The sequence below is a fragment of the Coregonus lavaretus genome (genome assembly GCF_964263955.1).
Source record: "Coregonus lavaretus genome assembly, chromosome: 26".
NCBI classification, from domain to species: Eukaryota; Metazoa; Chordata; class Actinopteri; order Salmoniformes; family Salmonidae; genus Coregonus; species Coregonus lavaretus.
The window spans coordinates 4,203,795-4,213,668 of NC_140013.1; positions in this window are offsets into that span (position 1 = coordinate 4,203,795).

Below are 9,874 nucleotides of genomic sequence, written 5' to 3' on the forward strand. Positions count from 1 at the left end.
CAGAGCAAGCAAAATCATACAGCCTACTTGTAGCAGAGGTTGCAGTATTGGATGCAAAGCATATTCTGTCTGCACCATGCCATCACTTTGGAGGGCAGCCTGTCTGCAGAGTGCTAGTTCAAGGTGCCAGCCTGTAAACCCTGTTCTTTCTCACAAATAATGTAATAACGTCGCCAGAATATGTTACATCTTCATCCCATAATATTGAAGGCAATGCGATTTTACAGATGTTTATCTTTAGTCATATAGCCAGTAGCCACCCAAACTAGGTCTATCTGAAATATTAAAATGATCAATCAAATCGTCAGGTAGCCTATTGTTCTGGCTATGAGTGAGTAGTACATTTCTAAACTGTATTTTATATTTATGATAACGTAGGCCTACTCTGTTTTTGCCTGGAAAAACTGGAGGAAAGAAACAAGTTCTTTCTGGTCACTAATCTGGATATGAACACATGCATTTGCGCGCCAATAGAGATGAATGGTCATTGGTCAACAATCAAGACACGCGTTTGGTTCTCAAGCATAGATGATAATTTAACGACGATTTGCTTACAGTGGGTTCAGAATAACAAGGACAACAACATTTATAGCATTTTTTTTCTACTACCACCGAAAAGGGCACTGGAAGGACAAAGGGGCATTTGCTCTGCACAGGTAGAGCCCTATCTGTGCACGTGCCTGATTGACTGTAATTTTAATCCGGAAAAATGAGGCAGTGGGGTGTCTCGCTTCCTCTTCAGTCTGCGTCCCTATCTCTAGGTTTGAAAACAATCCCCGCCCAGTCACTCAACGCATAAACCGCAGCGGAATACAAATTGGGTGTGCTTGATTTAGCTTGCCGGATGAGCGGAGTTCGCGCCTTGGAATAGCCTACACGTGCCGCCCTAGTGCAGGGTTTCCCAAACTCACCCCAAGTGGTGTACGTTTTGGTTTTTGCCCTAGCGCTACACAGCCGATTCAAGTAATCAACTCAAATCAAATCAAATCAAATTGTATTGGCCACATGCGCCGAATACAACAGGTGCAGACATTACAGTGAAATGCTTACTTACAGGCCTTAACCAACAGTGCATTTATTTTTAACAAAAAAGTAAAAATAAAACAACAACAAAAAAGTGTTGAGAAAAAAAGAGCAGAAGTAAAATAAAATAACAGTAGGGAGGCTATATATACAGGGGGGTACCGGTGCAGAGTCAATGTGCGGGGGCACCGGCTAGTTGAGGTAGTTGAAGTAATATGTACATGTGGGTAGAGTTAAAGTGACTATGCATAAATCATTAACAGAGTAGCAGCAGCGTAAAAGGATGGGGTGGGGGGGCAGTGCAAATAGTCCGGGTAGCCATGATTAGCTGTTCAGGAGTCTTATGGCTTGGGGGTAGAAGCTGTTGAGAAGTCTTTTGGACCTAGACTTGGCACTCCGGTACCGCTTGCCGTGCGGTAGCAGAGAGAACAGTCTATGACTAGGGTGGCTGGAGTCTTTGACAATTTTGAGGGCCTTCCTCTGACACCGCCTGGTATAGAGGTCCTGGATGGCAGGAAGCTTGGCCCCAGTGATGTACTGGGCCGTACGCACTACCCTCTGTAGTGCCTTGCGGTCAGAGGCCAAGCAGTTGCCATACCAGGCGGTGATGCAACCAGTCAGGATGCTCTCGATGGTGCAGCTGTATAATTTTTTGAGGATCTGAGGACCCATGCCAAATCTTTTCAGTCTCCTGAGGGGGAATAGGCTTTGTCGTGCCCTCTTCACGACTGTCTTGGTGTGTTTGGACCATGATAGTTCGTTGTTGATGTGGACACCAAGGAACTTGAAGCTCTCAACCTGTTCCACTACAGCCCCGTCGATGAGAATGGGGGCGTGCTCAGTCCTCTTTTTTTTCCTGTAGTCCACAATCATCTCCTTTGTTTTGGTCACGTTGAGGGAGAGGTTGTTGTCCTGGCACCACACGGCCAGGTCTCTGACCTCCTCCCTATAGGCTGTCTCATCGTTGCCGGTGATCAGGACTACCACTGTTGTGTCGTCTGCAAACTTAATGATGGTGTTGGAGTCGTGCCTGGCCATGCAGTCATGGGTGAACAGGGAGTACAGGAGGGGACTGAGCACGCACCCCTGAGGGGCCCCCGTGTTGAGGATCAGTGTGGCAGATGTGTTGTTACCTACCCTTACCACCTGGGGGCGGCCCGTCAGGAAGTCCAGGATCCATTTGCAGAGGGAGGTGTTTAGTCCCAGGATCCTTAGCTTAGTGATGAGCTTTGAGGGCACTATGGTGTTGAATGCTGAGCTGTAGTCAATGAATAGTATTCTCACGTAGGTGTTCCTCTTGTCCAGGTGGGAAAGGGCAGTGTGGAGTGCAATAGAGATTGCATCATCTGTGGATCTGTTGGGGCGGTATGCAAATTGGAGTGGGTCTAGGGTTTCTGGGATAATGCTGTTGATGTGAGCCATGACCAGCCTTTCAATGCACTTCATGGCTACAGAGGTCAGTGCTACGGGTCGGTAGTCATTTAGGCAGGTTATCTTAGAGTCCTTGGGCACGGGGACTATGGTGGTCTGCTTGAAACATGTTGGTATTACAGACTCAGTCAGGGACATGTTGAAAATGTCAGTGAAGACACTTGCCAGTTGGTCAGCACCAGTGGCGGCTCCTGAAAAAATTCTCAGGAGGGGCAATTTTTCTGATGATTTAGGTGACCTACACACATTTAAAAAAAGATATGTCCAGCAACAACATGAAGACAGGGGCAGCATATAAGTCAATACCAGAAGCATTTATTGACTGATCTCAAAAGTGTTGGCTTACCAGGGTTGGTGGAGCCCTCAGTTTCATCTTTGCCTCGCAAAGCTAACTCAAACACTCCGCAAAACTTCACACACTGGATTAGCCGGCTGAGGATGTGGCGGTTCTTGCTAATGTCGTAGTAAATATATTTGTTATAGTGAATATGGAATATGATATGTTGAGTAAAATGTTGTGCTAAGATCTATTTAGGTCAGGAGCTGGTTATAAGTTCTGTTCCTATCCAATAACAATGGACAAAAGGGTCCTATCTTGTCAGCCTTGTCAGCAGGTGGCCAAGGACAACACCCACGCCATAGGCCTCTCAGTTCTTCCAACTCACGAGTTCTTGCTCTGAGGACACACACACACACAAACACACACACACACACATCATCACTGTTAAACACACACACACACACACACACACACACACACATCATCACTGTTAAACACACACACACACACACACACACAAAAATCCCCTCTCTTAGGCTGAACATTTGAAGACAGAGAACCCGACTCAGAGCCAATGCAACAGTGACAGTAGCCTGCAGGGGACCTCGCCCAACTCATCAGGACCAATCAGAAGATCAGAACTACTAGATTGAACCTACTTCATTTATTGCATAAAATGTCTGCACACAATGTTTCGGGGCTCTCTTCAGATAATAATAATAATAATAATAATAATAATAATAATAATATGCCATTTAGCAGACGCTTTTATCCAAAGCGACTTACAGTCATGCGTGCATACATTTTTGTGTATGGGTGGTCCCGGGGATCGAACCCACTACCTTGGCGTTACAAGCACCATGCTCTACCAGCTGAGCTACAGAAAGTGGATACTCATGGATGCGCATTGCAATTGTAAAATGTCAACACAATTGGAGACACCACGTCATTTTTGGAGACATGTTATTGACAGTAAACTATTGTAGATGCGACTGCTAACTAACTAAAACATTTTAGCTGGCTAGCTAATCATCTTAGCTAAATGTGGGGCAAACAATTCAGTTATTTACCGTTAATTTGAGGGATTGGGGTGAAAGAAATCGAGTTACATAGTGATACTTTACGATATACTGTATTGACAATATCGCAATATTTTAGCGCTAGTTGGCTGTACCTGCACCAAAACACCATTATTGTTCCTTCATAGCTTGTTCTCAATCTTTTCACATTGGGAGGCAATTTGTTTTCAGCACTTTAATTTCCATGACTGATCAAAACTCGTTCTCATGGCTTTCTGATCCCTCTGCAACAGACATATGGTGCGCAATAAAATCACAGTATCGAATCGCAATACGTATAGAATCATGAGACTCGCAATGCTGATGCATATATCTTATCGTGAGGTTCCTGGCAATTCCCAGCCCAAGTTCATTTGCCACAACAAATCTCTTCGCTAGCAAACGCGATGTCTTCTCCAAAACGGCAATGTGTCTCCAGCAATGTTTACTTTTTTGACGTTCTATGGCATCTCCACTTTCCAAGCATATATGACCACATGTAATATTTTGGTAAGTGATGCAAATAGTGAACTATGTAGGGCCAGGATGTAAAATATATGTAGCTGCAGCAATTTCTCTTATCTGATATGGTAAGTAATGGGGCTTAATTTATAGCTCCCTAAGAGTTTGACGAACGGGTCCGTGAACGCGATTCCAGATATATTTACCTCTGAATAAACTGCCTTTATTACACCATATCCACATCCAGTAAACTTGTGATTATCAACACTAACCTCATCGTTGTGGCGGCGGACAGCTAGCCTGTATCCCTCGTCATCCAGTTGAGTGAGTGGCAATGTCTTTTTTCGTTCGTACCAATTTTTGGAAAATCCTCGGGTGTAGGACTTTCCGCCTTTAGTAGAAACCTGTTGAATTATTCAATTTGGTCTGGGAGGTCCTAATTGTTTCGTTGCCAATTTATCTTCATTTGTTCGCCGACAAAAAGGAACTTCTTTCAAACAATCCACTCTTTTCTCAGTTACGTTCATGGTTACGTAACGTATGACGAAAGCGCGTAAGTGCAAGCCCACAGACACCCATTGAGATTGTATTGAAGGCTCTGAAATTTGAAAAAAATAGATTTTACATGGGAGTCTATGACAGAAGTTCTGGGCGATTTTCAATCTGACTGAAATCGCCCCAAAAGGGGGTGGAGCCATTTGAAGCACGACTTTAGCCTGATTCGACATTTAGTGGCAGTGTGGCACTGTGGCAGATCAGACGTATAGATTACAACACTGATAACTACTGTTGCCGTGATATAATTGATTAGAAAAAAAATCCCTTCCTTTTCCCGTTTGGCAGTGCGTCGCCCATATCGCCCTATTGAACAGGCCGTCCCTGGTCAGCACATGCTCGGAGTACACGTCCTGGTAATCCGTCTGGCCCTGCGGCCTTGTGAATGTTGACCTGCTTAAAAGTCTTACTCACATCGGCTACGGAGAGCGTGATCACATAGTCATCCGGAACAGCTGGTGCTCTCATGCATGCTTCAGTGTTGCTTGCCTCGAAGCGAGCATAGAAGTGGTTTAGCTCGTCTGGTAGGCTTGTGTCACTGGTCATCAAGCTTTGATCATTTGAATCAGCTGTGTAGTGTTAGGGCAAAACCCAAAACGTGCACCCCTTGGAGTCCCGTGGTCCAAGTTTGGGCAATTATTTCCTTGCACAAACTCCACCTTCCCAGCAAGCCACAGGTAGGCTACTGAAAAAGCCTATAGAGTCACAGTACACAAAAAACCTAGCGGTCAAACAAGGAAATTGTTCCAATCATTCAATTTTCCCATTGCGATTTTAGTAACACTTAAAATAAGCGCAGTGTTTTGTGTAGGCTTACCCTGGCGTGACGTTTTGATAACCGTGTAAATCTCTCTAGGACAAGGTGACTTTTATCAATATATTCACCTGTATTTACCCCCCAAAACTGAAATGCTAATTATCTGCTGAAGTGGCTATCATAAAGAACTACAAAAGCCATGACGATCTGGAAGAGACTGCCGAATCGAGGCAAATGTAAGAATCTCTGGATTAACTATCTAATGTTGGCTAAATTTAGTAATGAATAAATTGGCCAAAAAAATATCAATTGACAATTCTGTGCACAATACCTGTTAGCAAAGGTGTCAGCTAGAGATGACGTGCAGGAAGTGGTGGGAAAAGTACCCAATCATCATACTTGGGTAAAAGTAAAGATACCTTAATAGAAAATGACTCAAGTAAAAGTGAGTTACACAGTAAAATACTACTTGAGTAAAAGTCTAAAAGTATTTGGTTTTAAAAATAAAAGTATAAATCATTTAAAATTATTGCATAAATCGTGCATGCATTGGATTGCAATGCTGGTTCGGTAAAATAATCCAGTCCAGTTTAATGAATTACAGTGTAGGCTAATCCAAGTGTAGGCTATGACACAATGTACATGGAGAAAAGGATAAAACATGGTCAGCGGCATATAAAAATAGTGGCAAGAAGTCTCCCGGTGAATGGAGAAGTTGTCCATGGTGCTGTCATTTAAGGTGCTTTATTTACCCTGTTCATAATTAGCACAGGACGGTTGCATTTTGACTTCTGCTCAGATGGATGAAGCCAGCAGGGAACACATGCAGCACACAGACACCACCAGCTACAGACCTACCGCATATCTTACTTGCAGTGGTGTAGTGCTATTTTTTTAGATGAGTGAGTGCAAAAAATATGCAAATGACATAATTTCCTCAAAGTTTGTACAGACAGATCTTTTTTTTTTTAACCTTTATTTAACCAGGTAGGCCAGTTGAGAACATGTTCTCATTTACAACTGACCTGGCCAAGATAAAGCAAAGCAGTGTGATAAAAACAACAACAACACAGAGTTACAAGTGCCTATTGAATAGCCTATCATGGCTCTCCCACCCTGTTCCTGGAGTGCTACTGTCCTGTAGGGCTTCAGTCCAACCCCAGTTGTAACTAACCCGATTCATTTTATAAACCAGCTAATTATTAGAATCAAGTGCGCTAGATTAGGGTTGGAATGAAAACCTACGGGATGGTAGTTCTCCAGGAACAGGGTTAGAGAGCCCTATTATAAAATATGCATAAAAAGCATCCTCCAATTACAATATTTGCCTATGCTGGTAGATGTTTTAAATCTACCTGCCACATTGGCTGATGTACCAAAAAGAAAATGTTTGGCCCTGGCCGTTAGCAAGTGGTGGCACTCAAAAAGGTCAAGGCGACCATTCTTCAGTGACTGAAGAGGGAGGGTGAAGCAGAGAAAGTGAATGCTGGGGAACACACACACATTCTTTATTGTATATTATTGTGTTATGTTGTTTAATGGGGCAGCTGGTGGTGGAATGTAATGTCGCTAACTTAAGTTCATTCAGTAACCAGTTCAAAATAACATTGTTCTCTCTTAGATATATTGTATACATGGGGTTAACATGTTCACTTAATAATAATAATAATAATAATAAAGAATGTATTGGATGTTTGTCTGTTTTCATTAAGATGCTAAAAGGTTTTTTCTTAACAAATGAAATGTATGTAATATAGACTGTCTGTATCTGTCTCAGAAATACACCAATTACTTTAAAAGCACTGCGAATGACCTAGACCCATGTTGGCATATCAAAACATACAAAAATAAGTATTTTAATTTTGGACGGTTCAAGTTCAGTTTGGGAAATTTGAAATTGCACTTCGGGATGGTGAGGAAAAAAGTTAGTCGAGAGCCCTGGAAACAGCAGTCATTAGGCGCAGGAGAAAAACTGAAGAGATTTAGAAGACGTGGGCGACACAGCATCTGAAAGAGAGAAAGAGTTATTAATAGTAGTACTTTACATTGGCAGCCACTAAATCAATATTCAACACAACATTACAGCATTTTGAAAAGTACACAACGTAGCTCTCAAAAACAGAGCCTATGCATCACATTTTATGTGCACACTACTACAGTCATTTTATAACATTAGTCAAGGTAACAAACATACACAAATCCTTTAGCACATCCAAAAGGTCCAAATGGTAGTTCTGCTGACAGGCAGACAGCACGGCAGACCCCACTGTAGTTTGAGCATCCCCATGGAATTGGAAATGCAGCTGCCTCATTTACATCACCTGTCATTTAAAAAACAGGAATATTTTTTTTTTTTGCATTTGTATAATTTTAAGTATTTTCATTTCATTCAATTACCTTTCACACTTTCATGAAATGTAGGTACAGTATTATAAATAGTTTCTTAGATGTTTTTAGCAATTACGTATATCGCCAGAGAAAATTTATCTGCTGAGCAACTATTAATAGTTTCACAGTTTACAGTTTTGTAACAGTTTAAAGACATGCAAATTATGGTCTGTGGTAAAACTAAATAGCAAAATATCACTCAAACAGCTAGATGAGTCAATCATAATTTCAGTAATTCTGACCTTGTCTGTTTCACAAGAGGGTAGTTTTCAAGACTTACATGCAATGGCCAAGAACGCGAGGAGCACCAAGAGCATCGTGCAGTGATATTTCATGATGATTTGCTGATGTTGACTGTTCTTTAGAATAGTTGCAATGCGACAGTTTCTCTCAGGTTTAGTCTATTCTTTGCAATCAGTCCCAGTTAACTTAATAAGACTAGTAGTCATGAGTCAGAGCTTGTGCTTCAAATAAGGAGGTGAAAAAACTGACCTGGAACATGGGGACCAGTGGGCACTACATGTTGAATTGAATCGTATCATGTGTAATTACATTAGCCTACTCCTAGACCTGCCCTTCTTGTTTGAATAATGTTACAGAGCTACTAGTGAAAGAAAACATTGATTCCACTCAATGTAAGACGTATGTCTCCCCACTTAATTTAAACACTCAAGGAACCAATCAGGGCTGCATGACAATCATCTAAATTGACTCCCTCATTCCATTCCTTTCATCTGCACTGATTTATAAATACTACCAGTCCTGTTTTTTCAGGTCAGTGTAGATGGAGGGAAATTGACATGAAGGTGGATACCACCTCTACCCCCAACACCCAGGCCTGGTTCAGGTACTTATGAAATCAACAGTGGTGTAAAGTACTTCAGTAAAAATACTTTAAAGTACTACTTAAGTCGTTTTCTGGGGTATCTGTACTTTACTTTACTATTTATATTTACATAAAAATATGACAACTTTTACTTTTACTTCACTACATTCATAAAGAAAATAATGTACTTTTTACTCCATACACCCAAAAGTGCTCATTACATTTTGACAGGAAAATGGTCCAATTCCCAAAATGGTCCAAATGGCCAACTCACTTAACACAAATGCTTTGTTTGTAAATTATGTCTGAGTGTTGGAGTGTGCCCCTGGCTATCCGTCAATAAAAATAAAATAATTGTATTTACTTTTGATACTTAAGTATATTTAAAACCAAATACTTTTAGACTTTTACTCAAGTAGTATTTTACTGGGTGACTTTCACTTTTACTGAATCATTTTCTATTAAGGTATCTTTACTTTTACTCAAGTATGACAATTGAGTACTTTTTCCACCACTGAAAATCAACGTATCATTGTCTCCATATCCTGGATCGAACAGGCCAGATGGGTGAAAGCAAGGGGTTCCATTAACTTTCACAAATCCACTATTTGCCTACCAGATTTTTGCCTTAGGGAAAGGAGGAAGGAAGTATGTATTTTCAAAGTAAATATTTTCTCTCTGATGTTGTTCGAACAATAAAACGCCAGAGGGCGGTAACGTGGCCCTCTGTACCTCATTTCAGAAAGGCTTGCGGTTACAACCCCGTCCAGTTGGTGGCGATAACGCACCACTCAGCTGGTTGAACCGCCACTAAAGATAAATTAACGATTCTAATATGGCTGCGCCCATGGCATGGATTTCAAGGATGTACACTATTGATTATGTCGCCAATGTCCAGTCATTAACAAACAGACTACAAATGATGATGACAATTTAACAATAGTCGACTAGCTACTTTCAACGTATCTGCCCCCATCTACAAGTTCCCGACACTGGATAACTTTGAATCATGGAGCCAGGCATTATCAGACAGTCAAAGGATGCAAAGTTCGTTGTGAAAGAGGCGAGCTGCATGGTCTATGTTACGGTACTTT